This window comes from Scyliorhinus torazame, chromosome 17 (assembly GCF_047496885.1).
Source record: "Scyliorhinus torazame isolate Kashiwa2021f chromosome 17, sScyTor2.1, whole genome shotgun sequence".
NCBI classification, from domain to species: Eukaryota; Metazoa; Chordata; class Chondrichthyes; order Carcharhiniformes; family Scyliorhinidae; genus Scyliorhinus; species Scyliorhinus torazame.
In genome coordinates, this window is record NC_092723.1 from 186,621,595 (window position 1) to 186,634,909 (window position 13,315).

The 13,315-nt window shown below is 53.6% G+C and overlaps 1 long non-coding RNA gene across 1 annotated transcript in view; it reads left to right on the forward strand.

Moving 5' to 3' along the window:
- The window catches only part of LOC140393606 (uncharacterized), a 185,380-nt gene that overhangs the window by 129,286 nt on the left and 42,779 nt on the right, over nt 1-13,315 (forward strand). The gene's annotated exons all lie outside the window — the stretch shown is intronic.

Below are 13,315 nucleotides of genomic sequence, written 5' to 3' on the forward strand. Positions count from 1 at the left end.
CATTTCAGAATACATTATTTGGAAAGCCTGATGTCATTGTGGATTGGGTCCAACAGTCAGGAACTTTAATCACAACTCACCGTCATTTGAGATATAAAACGGTTGCCAGAAGCTTCCTGGTGTTGGGTAGTAGACACACGTCCATCTCATGGTGAATAACACTGCCTTCGGTATTGCGTTGGACTTCTTCATAGCTACATGGGGTGTCCACTGCAATTATTATAAAAAGATCATTGACATATTTAAATAAAGGGCTTCCTTTGGCTCCGTGGTGCTCCATGTGATGGATGTAGAAATGTCAGGTATATTGTATTATGTGTACTTGGTGCAGCCAGGGTTAAAACCCTGGGTTACTGTGTAACCCCTGCAATAATCTTATTTTAAAGTCACGACCGGGTTGGGATGTCGAGCTGGGCTCGAGAGATCGGGACGGTATTTAAAAATGGCGTCCCAATCTCGTCCTGCGCAGACGATGAAGTTATGTGCAGCCAGGATGGGGTGCTCCTCCGTGAGGCCAAACACAGACAGGTGTGCACGGTACTGCTGGCGCCGAGAGTCACCCCGCTCAACGGGACTCTTTTTCCGCCCCCCCCCGTTTAATCGCGCTCATTGTGTTTGGCATTAGTAAGATGATGTGGTTAATGGGAGGAGCCAGGGCCTGAAGCAGTCAGGTGTTGAGTTTTGGAGTTTTGGAGATCGGTTTCGTTCTGTCTGTGAGAAGACCCAGCAGTTTCTGGAGAAACAATTCAGTTAAAGATTTGGCTGAAGCTAGATCAACAGTTTCTCTCCCAGCAGTTGAGTTAAAGAAGGTGTTGCCTGTGAACAGAACAATGGTTTCTGAAAAAGCTGGCAGGTTGAACAATAGTTTGACACAGGCAAGAATCTGCAAGCTGGTATCTGAAGGATCTCTCTCTCTCAAAGCAGTTTATCCAAGACATCACTTTACAGCAAATAGCCCTGGGTTGGCTAATTGTATATAAAAGTAATTTTTGACCTGAAATGAATTTTGCTTGATTGCAGATAAAAGATTTAGTCATTCATTGTCATTGTTAAGCATTGTTTAACTGGTAATTGCAAGCTAATTTATTGGGTGATGTTAGTTATTTTAATCCTGTTTTAATATAACCATGTCCCTATTTGAGTGTGGAGTCACCCCTGGAGTGAGGTATCCTCACAGTCTTACAAATTCAATAAAATATTGGGGTTTCTGCCCAGTATCCTAGCAACTGTTGGGGTCTGGTCCAGGATTGTAATATTCATTTCTAAACAAGCACCTTGGGCGGGATTCTCTCAACCCACGCCGGTTTGGAGAATCGCCGTGCTGGGCGCAATTCGCGCGATGACGCCTCAACGCCGGTCCGCTGATTCTCCGGTGAATCAGCGCTATTGGCGCCAGCACGGTCGGCGTGGCGGCGGTCGGGGGCTGGTCTACCCGGCTGCCCCCCCGGTGATTTTCTGCCCGGGATGGGCCGAGTGGCCGCCAAAAAAGCCCGAGCCCCGCCGGCGTCTTTCACATCTGGTCTTACCCGCCGGGACCTCGGCATCCATCCTGTTGACCGCGGCATGGTGGGGGGAGGAGGGTGGGTCCGAACCCAGGGTGGGGGGGCGTCCACCGTGGCCTGGCCCGTGATCGGGGCCTACCGATCAGCAGGCCGGCCTCTCCTGGTGGGGGTCTCTTTTACTCCGCGACGGCCCCTGTAGCCCTGCGCCATATTGCATCGGGGCCGGCGCAGAGAGGGAAGCCACCGCGCATGCGCGCATTCACGCCGGTCGCAGCATGCATTCACGCCGGTCGCAGCACGCAATCACGTGGGTCGCAGCACGCAATCGCGTGGGTCGCAGCACGCATTCACGTGGGTCGCAGCACGCAATCGCGTGGGTCGCAGCACGCATTCACGTGGGTCGCAGCACGCATTCATGTGGGTCGCAGCACGCATTCACGCCGGTCGCAGCACGCAATCGCGTGGGTCGCAGCACGCAATCGCGTGGGTCGCAGCACGCATTCACGTGGGTCGCAGCACGCATTCACGCCGGTCGCAGCACGCATTCACGTGGGTCGCAGCACGCAATCGTGTGGGTCGCAGCACGCATTCACGTGGGTCGCAGCACGCATTCACGCCGGTCGCAGCACGCATTCACGCCGGTCGCAGCACGCATTCATGTGGGTCGCAGCACGCATTCACGCCGGTCGCAGCACGCATTCACGCCGGTCGCAGCACGCATTCACGTCGGTCGCAGCACGCATACACGTGGGTCGCAGCACGCATTCACGTCGGTCGCAGCACGCATTCACGTGGGTCGCAGCACGCATTCACGCCGGTCGCAGCACGCATTCACGTGGGTCGCAGCACGCATTCACGTGGGTCGCAGCACGCAATCGCGTGGGTCGCAGCACGCATTCACGTGGGTCGCAGCACGCATTCACGTGGGTTGCAGCACGCATTCACGCCGGTCGCAGCACGCATTCACGTGGGTCGCAGCACGCATTCACGCCGGTCGCAGCACGCATTCACGTCGGTCGCAGCACGCATTCACGTGGGTCGCAGCACGCATTCACGCCGGTCGCAGCACGCAATCGCGTGGGTCGCAGCACGCAATCGCGTGGGTCGCAGCATGCAATCACGAGGGTCGCAGCACGCATTCACGTGGGTCGCAGCACGCAATCGCGTGGGTCGCAGCACGCATTCACGTGGGTCGCAGCACGCAATCGCGTGGGTCGCAGCACGCATTCACGTGGGTCGCAGCACGCATTCACGTGGGTCGCAGCACGCAATCGCGTGGGTCGCAGCACGCATTCACGTGGGTCGCAGCACGCATTCACGTGGGTCGCAGCACGCAATCGCGTGGGTCGCAGCAGGCATTCACGTGGGTCGCAGCACGCATTCACGCCGGTCGCAGCACGCATTCACGTGGGTCGCAGCACGCATTCACGCCGGTCGCAGCACGCATTCACGTGGGTCGCAGCACGCATTCACGCCGGTCGCAGCACGCATTCACGTGGGTCGCAGCACGCAATCGCGTGGGTCGCAGCACGCAATCGCATGGGACGCAGCACGCATTCACGTGGGTCGCAGCACGCATTCACGTGGGTCGCAGCACGCAATCGCGTGGGCCGCAGCACGCAATCGCGTGGGTCGCAGCACGCATTCACGTGGGTCACAGCACGCATTCACGTCGGTCACAGCATGCATTCACGTGTGTCGCAGCACGCAATCGCGTGGGTCGCAGCACGCAATCGCATGGGACGCAGCACGCATTCACGTGGGTCGCAGCACGCATTCACGTGGGTCGCAGCACGCAATCGCGTGGGTCGCAGCACGCAATCGCGTGGGCCGCAGCACGCATTCACGTGTGTCGCAGCACGCATTCACGCCGGTCGCAGCACGCATTCACGTCGGTCACAGCACGCATTCACGTGGGTCGCAGCACGCAATCGCGTGGGTCGCAGCACGCATTCACGTGGGTTGCAGCACGCAATCGCGTGGGTCGCAGCACGCATTCACGTGGGTCGCAGCACGCATTCACGCCGGTCGCAGCACGCATTCACGCCGGTCGCAGCACGTATTCACGCCGGTCGCAGCACGCATTCACGCCGGTCGCAGCACGCATTCACGCCGGTCGCAGCACGCATTCACGCCGGTCGCAGCACGCAATCGCGTGGATCGCAGCACGCATTCACGTGGGTCGCAGCACGCAATCGCGTGGGTCGCAGCACGCATTCACGTGGGTTGCAGCACGCAATCGCGTGGGTTGCAGCACGCATTCACGTGGGTCGCAGCACGCATTCACGTGGGTCGCAGCACGCATTCACGTGGGTCGCAGCACGCATTCACGTGGGTCGCAGCATGCATTCACGCCGGTCGCAGCACGCATTCACGCCGGTCGCAGCACGCAATCGTGTGGGTCGCAGCACGCAATCGCGTGGGTCGCAGCACGCATTCACGCCGGTCGCAGCACGCATTCACGCCGGTCGCAGCACGCAATCGCGTGGGTCGCAGCACGCATTCACGCCGGTCGCAGCACGCATTCACGCCGGTCGCAGCACGCAATCGCGTGGGTCGCAGCACGCATTCACGTGGGTCGCAGCACGCATTCACGCCGGTCGCAGCATGCATTCACGTGGGTCGCAGCATGCAATCGCGTGGGTCGCAGCACGCAATCGCGTGGGTCTCAGCACGCATTCACGTGGGTCGCAGCACGCAATCGCGTGGGTCGCAGCACGCAATCGCGTGGGTCGCAGCACGCATTCACGTGGGTCGCAGCACGCAATCGTGTGGGTCGCAGCACGCATTCACGCCGGTCGCAGCACGCATTCACGCCGGTCGCAGCACGCATTCACGCCGGTCGCAGCACGCATTCACGCCGGTCGCAGCATGCATTCACGCCGGTCGCAGCATGCATTCACGCCGGTCGCAGCACGCATGAGCAGACCCACGGCGCCCATTTGGCGCTGGTATCGGCAGCTGGAGCACTGTGGGTCGCTCGAGTGCCATGCTGGCCTCCTGTAGGGCAAAGGTTCGTTAAACTTTGCAGTTTTTACGACGGCATCAACACTCTGCTGTCAGAAGGGAGAATCTCACCCCTTTTATTTGTCAGAAGGTCATTTGAAAAAGTTGCTCTTTCTCACCTCTTGACTCACTGAATAACAAACTCACACAGACTGCTAGTTGTAAAGCACCATTTCAGTCCACCAGATTGGTGTTTTGAACCTTTGGTGTTTTACTCCACTTGCAAGAGGTCTGGTAGAGTTGTCTTTGGGGCTGGAAGAGGTGAAGCCGTGGGGAGGGAGCACAGCAGGAAGACAGGTTGAGTTTCCTCGCCTCCCAAGCATTCTCTGACCAGTCCCCAACAGCCAGGTCCACGCCGACCTACCCGATAGGCTAACGTTCGTCCGCTTCGTCTCCATAAGCTCAGGACGGGTCACGTGGCCTTTGACCCATAAAGGGGCCACTCTACCACAGTAGCCATGAATAAAATGTTTCCACTTGTGGGGAATCGAAAAGTAGAGATACATGCAGCGGGATTCTCCGTCAGCGGGATTCTCCGTCAGTGGGAATCTCTGTCAGCGGGATTCTCCGTCAGCGGGATTCTCCGTCAGCGGGATTTTCCGTCAGTGGGAATCTCTGTCAGCGGGATTCTCCGTCAGCGGGAATCTCTGTCAGCGGGATTCTCCGTCAGCGGGATTCTCCGTCAGCGGGATTCTCTGTCAGCGGGATTCTCCGTCAGTGGGATTCTCCGTCAGCGGGATTCTCCGTCAGCGGGATTCTCCGTCAGCGGGATTCTCCGTCAGCGGGATTCTCTGTCAGCGGGATTCTCTGTCAGCGGGATTCTCCGTCAGCGGGATCCTCCGTCACCGGGATCCTCCCTCAGCGGGATCCTCCGTCACCGGGATCCTCCGTCAGCGGGATTCTCCGTCAGCGGGATTCTCCCCCCGCGGGATTCTCCCCCCGCGGGATTCTCTGTCAGCGGGATTCTCCGTCAGCGGGATTCTCCGTCAGCGGGATTCTCCGTCAGCGGGTTTCGCCGTCTGCGGGATTCTCCGTCAGCGGGATTCTCCCTCAGCGGGATTCTCCCTCAGCGGGATTCTCTGTCAGCGGGATTCTCTGTCAGCGGGATTCTCCGACAGCGGGATTCTCCGTCAGCGGGATTCTCCGTCAGCGGGATTCTCTGTCAGCGGGATTCTCTGTCAGCGGGATTCTCCGTCAGCGGGATTCTCTGTCAGCGGGATTCTCCGTCAGCGGGATTCTCTGTCAGCGGGATTCTCCGTCAGCGGGATTCTCCCTCAGCGGGATTCTCCGTCAGCGGGATTCTCTGTCAGCGGGATTCTCCGGTACACCGCCAGCGCATCCACGCCCGTGGGTATCCCAACGGCGCGGGGTGGCCACAATGGGAAACCCCATTGGTGGGAATGGAGAATCCCGCTGCTGGCGGGGACGCTCCGCACTGGGAAACACGGCTGGCGGACCGGAGAATCCGCCAACGGTCTTTTGCTTTTTAGAATTTCACTGAACTTAATTTATAATTTCAGCCTGAGCTGATTGGAAGCTGAGGGAAAAGGTCATGGGTTCAAGTCCCAGTTACTTCAGCATTCCATCTCGTACTGAGAGAGGGCCACACTGTCGTTTGGACATGAGACGAGCCGTATCTGCCTATTCAGATTGGTCGTAAGAGGTCCCGGGCCTTACTTTGAGACAAAAGGGGGGAATTGCATTGTGGCCAGCGTCGATCCCTTGATTGTCCCAATAAAAACTAGATTATCTCAACGTTGTCTGTGCAATCTTGCAGGGTACAAAGTGGCTGTGACCTTCCCCGAAATCACAATACAAACTACCTCATTAGCCGTGAAGCACTAATTTGGACCCGCTGGCAGGTGTGCAAAGCTATTTCAATGCGAGTTCTTTCCCAATATCATAGAATTTACAATGCAGAAGGAGGCCATTCGGCCTATCGAGTCTGCACCGGCTCTTGGAAAGAGCACCCCACCCAAGGTCCACATCTCCACCCTATCCCCATAACCCAGCAACCTCACCCAACACTAAGGGCAATTTTGGACACTAAGGGCAATTTAACATGGCCAATCCACCTAACCTGCACATCTTTGGACTGTGGGAGGAAACCGGAGCGCCTGGAGGAAACCCACGCAGACACGGGGAGGATGTGCAGACTCCGCACAGACAGTGACCCAAGCCGGAATCGAACCTGGGACCCTGGCGCTGTGAAGCCACAGTGCTAACCAGTGTCTTACCTGCTGCCCCTTGTCGATGACCATTCCTTTAAGGAAGGAAGTCTGGCCTACATGTGACTCCAGACCTAAAGCAATGTGGTTGACTCTAAACTAACTCTGAATAAGGGCAATTAGGAATGGGCAGTAAATGCTGTCGCGTACCATGGACGAATGTAAAAAAAACACACTTTAGGAAGAATGTGAAGGCGTTAGAAAGGATGCAGCGAATGGTTCCAGGGATGAAGAAATATTGGAGAAGCTGCCCCAGCGACAGACTAGCAACCTGTCCCGGGAATTACGTGCGATGGCGGGAAGAGATTTGGAATGGAGAGGCTGGGCTGTTCTTCGCGGAGAAGAGAAAGTTGAGAGGTGATTGGATAAGGGTGTTCAAAATCATGTGGGCTCTGGAGTGGATAGGGAGAAGCTCTTCCCATTGGCGGAAGGATCGAGAATCAGATTTCAGGTGATGGGCAAAAGAAGCAATGGCGACCGGAGGGGGAACGTTTTCACCCACCGAGTGGTTAGGATGTGGAATTCTCTGTCCGAGGGTGTGATGGAGGGAATTGGATTATTATTGGAAAGGGAGAATGTGCGGGGTTATGAAGAAAGGATGGTTATTGCCTGCGATAAAGAAAGTAAATAACACCTCAGCCGGAATTGTCCGGCTGTTCCCTGAAGCGCGATCTCCCGGTCCCGACGATGGGACACCCCCAGCACAGCTTCCCGGGAGAAAAATAATGCTGAATTATGAGAGGTTGGAAGCAAACATAAGCAAAATGTCTTGAACTCCCAGTTAGAATTCAGCGTGGTGAAGGAGGAACGACCTTTCACCCACAGCAACAGAGACAATACTTATTAGTTAAGAAGAATCTGAAAGTATCAGCACAATGGGAACGCTATCAATAATTATGATGAGTTTCCCAAAAATCGCATCAAGTCATAAAAAATGTTATGTCCCAATACCGTCAAGCAGTGAAGGCACATACAACAGGAAACCCCATTGACAGCGGTGGGATCTGCCGATCCTGTCACCGACCAATGCGGAGCCGCCTGCTCTGCCGTAAAACATGCCAAGGGTGGGCTGGGTGGGGGGAGGTGTGGGGGGAGCCCTTCATTGCTGCTCCTTCTGACCCCCGTTTTTAAAAACCCTCCCTATACCAAGCTCTAATCACAACTCCCAGCCCCCCAAACCCTTTCCTGAGATCTTCAGACCTTCACACTTCTCCGGCAAGATTGACATTTTTATTTATTCTTTCCTGAGGCACGGGCATTGCTGCCAGTCCTCATTGTCCTTGAGTGGCTGGCTTTGACATTTCAGAGGGTACTGAGGAGTCAATGACATCTCCGTGGGTTTGGAGTTACATGTAGGCCTAACTAAATAAGGATGACAGCTTTCGTTCCCGAAAGGACATTACTGGACCAGTTGGGTTTTTAATGACGATCACGGATAGTTTCATGGTTGCTCACACTGAGGCTGGTTTTCAGTTCCAAGTTTGAGTTTAAATTCCACAAGCTGCCACTGGGGGGGTTTGGAGCCTGTGTCCCCAGAGAACTAGCCTGGGTTTATGAATTGCTAATAGTGACATTACCACTTTTCCACCATGTCCTCAGTTTTGGATCCAATATCTGAATAGCCTGGGGCCTCACCATGGGAGTCAGGGAGGGGACTGTACTGTATCCAGATATCCAAATGGGCCCAGGACAACATCTAGGACAAGAAGTGCATCAGAAGCATTAAAGGGTGCTCGGTCCATCACATAGTTCATCTATCTTCCCCACCCATTCACTCACATTTCGTTTTAATTGACAGTCAATAAGCCAGGAATGTAAAAATTATACTTCAACTAAAAAATAGATTGACTTGTGTGTGCTTCACTTTGAGCTCAGCAAATGAAAGGATGTAGGCATTAACTGCTCGGGAATGGTCAGTGGGGAGGTCCCTCGCAAATGGCTACAAGGTAAACAAATGTTTCACTGGTCTCTCAATGTAATTAATTAAATCTATTCGACATATGCCCAACAATATCAATGTTCACACAAAATGTTTTGATGTGGCAATGCAGGCGTTGGACTGGGGTGGGCACAGTAAGAAGTCTTACAACACCAGGTTAAAGTCCAACAGGTTTGTTTCGAATCACTAGCTTTCTGAGCGCTGCTCCTTCCTCTGGTGAATTCACCTGTTTCCGGCGTTGCGCCATTCGCTGGCGGCGGGAATCTATCCTCCCGCCGCTTGTCAATGGGATTTCCCATTGAAGCCACCCCACACCATCGGGAAAGCCACAGGCAGGGTATGTGCTGCCGGCAGGAATAGAGAATGGCAACGGACGGAGGATTCCGGTCAATGTCGAGGATTCTCAGGGGGTTTGGCAGGGTAGATGCTGAAGGGATGTTTCCTCTTGTGGGAGAGTCTAGGATCAGAGGGCAGAATCTCAGAATAAGGGGGTCGCCCATTTAAGACGATGGACGAGGAGGAATTTCCTCTCAGAGGAACCGCAGAGAGCTGTCGAGGCTGGGCCATGTGTTCAAGGCTGAGAGAGAGATACACGGGGGAAAGTGGATATAACAATAATAATCTAAAATGCTTGAAACAGATTGAACATAATCAGCATCAAAATAAAGCTGGCTGAATTAAGATTACACGTTAACATTACTGATATCACCATTCTATAAATTGCATCTGTTCTAAGGGTATAGCTAAAATGCAACACTATTCACCAAATGGGCTTCAAAGCTAGAATTCAATTTAAGCCCCTTCCCCGCAATACAGATTTATCTCTGTTTCTGTAAACATGACTCCCCTTTGCCTAAATTGATTAGAAGCCTCTCGGGAAATGTCCAATCTTACTCTACCTCATAAAAAAAGCAGCAATTAGGATTCTGATGCCCTGAATTGGCCTGAATTGATTAATGTAGATTTACCTCGAGGCAGTGTTGCGGCAGCTGCTGACAGAACTTTCATCCTCGCAAAACAAAACATGGGATTGCATTAAATTGAAATCCCATACCCTCAAAGGAAATAATACTTGCAAAATGCAAATGAGTTTTCTTGCAGACTGGGGAAGATGTCAGTTGCATCATGAGAACGCACTGATATCTCAAAATACTCTTGTTACTCCTTCACACATCACAGAGGCAGCTGGAACGGTAGTCTGGAGTCCGTAAATTGAAAGCAAAGCTTTGGATAAACATATTAAGCAGGAGATGTAATGAAGCGGTTTTCCCACTGTCGAAACATGTTCATTAAGCAAAATATACGCACTCCAACTGCTGTGAATGGTCAACTTGAGAATGGGGCAGAGTGGCTGAGCGATCTGGCCAAACAGGCTGTGTATCTGGTGTGAAATCCTTTTCCAAACCTGCAAGGTGGCCGGCAGCAATGCGTTTGTCATTGTCACCTTTTAGAAATCTTCGAAGGTGAGGGGGCAGGTGCACAAATAAAGTTATGAAGAAGGTTCTTGAGGTATTTGGCTTTGCCGAAACTGTGCATTTGTTACAAAACAGGTCATGCCAAATCTTTAGAGATCATTAATTCCGCCTCAGGGGCGATTTAGGGCCCAGGTTAGCCGTCAGCATAAACGGTGATGAGGGCCCAAAATCCCGCAAGAACTCGGAAACAAGATTCTCGCCGGCAAGATCTCGTTTCCGGAATTTCCACGTCCCTCGCCTGTGGCATGTCGAGGTTCCCATTTCAATGCATTTTAATAAATTGACACCAGCAACAAGAATCGTAGTGGGTGGGGAAAATATGTTGGAATTTTGCCCTTCCATCTGCTCCAATGAGGAGGATGCTGAAAGGGGTGGTATCGAGGAGGGCGAGGAAGGTGATGCCTCACAGGAAGAGACCGTTGAACGGGCCGGCACAGCAGGCGTGCCCGTGAGAACCTTCTCGTGACATGGTTCCAGGGCGATGAAGACGAGCTCATAAGAGCTCATGTCACCTTGCTCCTGCGATGCAGCACAGACATTGTGAGCTGGATTCTCTGCCGACGGCGCACTCACGCCCGCGGATTTCCCGACGGCGTGGGGCTGCCCACAATGGGAAACCCCATTCGCTGGCTGGTGGGACGTGCCCGCGCCGGCAACGGGATCCTCACCAGAAAACGGGTGCGGTGGGACGGAGAATCCCGCCCTGCATCTTCATGATTCATCTCAACATCTCAATGAAGGATATCAATCTCAAAGATGGGTCGTCACAATCTCGCATTACCTGGCGCAAGCCATGCTAACCAGATGTTCAGCTGCAAACTGGCATCCTCACATGTAATAGGCTGGCATCACGGGGTTAGGCACACACCGATAACATGAAATACTCATGACTGCCTCGCAGACAGTGCAAGAGTCTCCACTAACTGGGTCCACTGCTCTGTATCATGCAGATGGATAGTGGGAACTATTATAGAGGTAATGTTGAGCCATAAACGCCATTATAACATCATGCTGCAAGATGGCATGACAGGCTAAGGTCTCGAACGATTACTTAAACTGAAAACCACAGCCAAACCTGGCAGTCATTACATGGAGGCCACTTGGCTGTAATGAGTCCAATGTGGGCCACATTACAAACCTGTAACATCCACCGAGACTGCCCTCAGGGCAGCAATGTCAGGATCATAACAAACGTTCCAAAATCTATGTTCATGAGGCCATGTTATATGCTCCTCTGAGACAAGACTTTCACATGCATCGTCCAACCACCAGTAACCAGCTTTGTTCATGTTGCTTCTGTGGACAGAGGGAGACTGACTGGGCTGAGATTGAGCGAGATACCCATAGACCTGAGGGACACAGTGGGAGATACTTGAGGAAGTGTGGGGGATGGGGGGATGGGGGATGGGGGGGGATGGGGGGGGGTTGTTGAACACTATCTGTTGCGCTTGGAGACTGCATTGCATCACACGGAACAGCTTTTCAGCAGCTGGGACTTTGAGGCAGAAAAGCAAATATATTCACACAACTGCAAAGTATATGCAGTGGGCAAGATCTTGCACTCTGAGCACAGAATGCTGGTTGGGTTGAGATAATCGGTTGGTGTGTAGCTCTACAGCAGCCCAGCTGAGTTTCCTTTCCAAATCTGCTGGCACTCTAAGCCCGATAGAATCAGTGATGTCGGCTGCACAGAAATCGGGGCGCCGGCAGCCGGCCGAGTTCCCCACGGTGTTGGTCGCGTGTGATCTCACCCGTCGGGAACTCGGCGTGGCGGCTGCGGACTCAGTCCAGCGCCGCCACAGTCGGGGGGGGGGGGGCGATCCGCGGGCACGGGGGGGGCATTATCGGGGCTGGGGGCACTGTGGGGGGGGGGGGGGTTTGTCCTGGGCATGCGAGCCGACCAAACGGGGGAACTATTTTGTGGGCCGTGTCCGCGAACGGCTGCCGCTATGTAGCGCGGCACGGCCACTGCGGGCCGCCACAGTGCGCATGCGGGGCCTCGGACCCGCCAATTCTCCGGGCCGAACCGGCAGCTCGGCATGCTAGCCTCCAGCCAAACGGAGGATCGGTGGCCGTTTTACACCATTGTTTTCTGTCGGAAAACGCGGCCGTTCCCACCCCGACGAGGGGACATTGCCTTAAAATCAGAGCATCCAGCCCATGGATATCTTCACGGAAATGTTGACAGCTCGATCTGATTGACAGATGCAGTTTAATAAATATAAACGGTTAAATTATGGGCCCAGGATTCTGTGGTGATTCTGCAACATTCTGGGTGTATATTGTGCAGCATTTGAAATTTATTCAGCTTCACATTTCTGACAGTTTCCATAGTCGACCCAATAAAAACACATGAAGATGATTTCTACAGTTTACTACAGTCTGTGTCCTGGGTCTATCTGTAGGAAAGAGCTAACAATCCAGCAGGATTACTGCACAGGGAATTCTTAAATGGTGGAAGCTGGTGGTAGGGGATGGGGGAGAATTTTGCAATGAGACGGGACAATGGCCCACTCACTAGTGATTAGCACTGTCTTCTAGGCAGCTGATGTGTTGCTCGCGGGAGCCTCAATAAGCAAACCAAAGGGACCCCTTTGTTTTAATTTAACTGTGGTCAGAGAGCGGGGGGGGGGGGGCGGGGGTCTGGATAGTTAAGTCCCATTCAATCAGCTACCCCAGCCACCAGAACCTGTTGAGGTAGCGTCTGGGTGAGACGGTTTTAGCCAGTCAGTTGCTAATGGGATGTCAATGAGAGCCAGGGTTTCACTGAGCCCTGGCCCCTCAAACGGACGACACGAGGGGGAAGGGAGAGGGGAAGAGGTTTGATATTCTCTGCGTTCGATCCTAACCTGTTCCCAGTCAAATTCTCTCCCCCCCCCCACCCCCATCCCAATCTTTTTAATTGTATATGGACAACATTTATCCATATGCCTGACATCATCACATCAACATTTATTTGAACTTGGCAGCCGCTGCATGGATCTTCTGCCGTTAGGAACAACATCTGTTGTGGCATGATAACATTTCATTGGGCAAAACACTGTCCCAACATGTGTAGGTCAGGTGGATTGGCCGTGATAAATTGCTCCTTAGTGTCCAAAAGGTTAGGTGGGGTTACTGAGTTACGGGGACAGGGTGGGGAGGCCTGGGTTTAAGTAGGGTGCT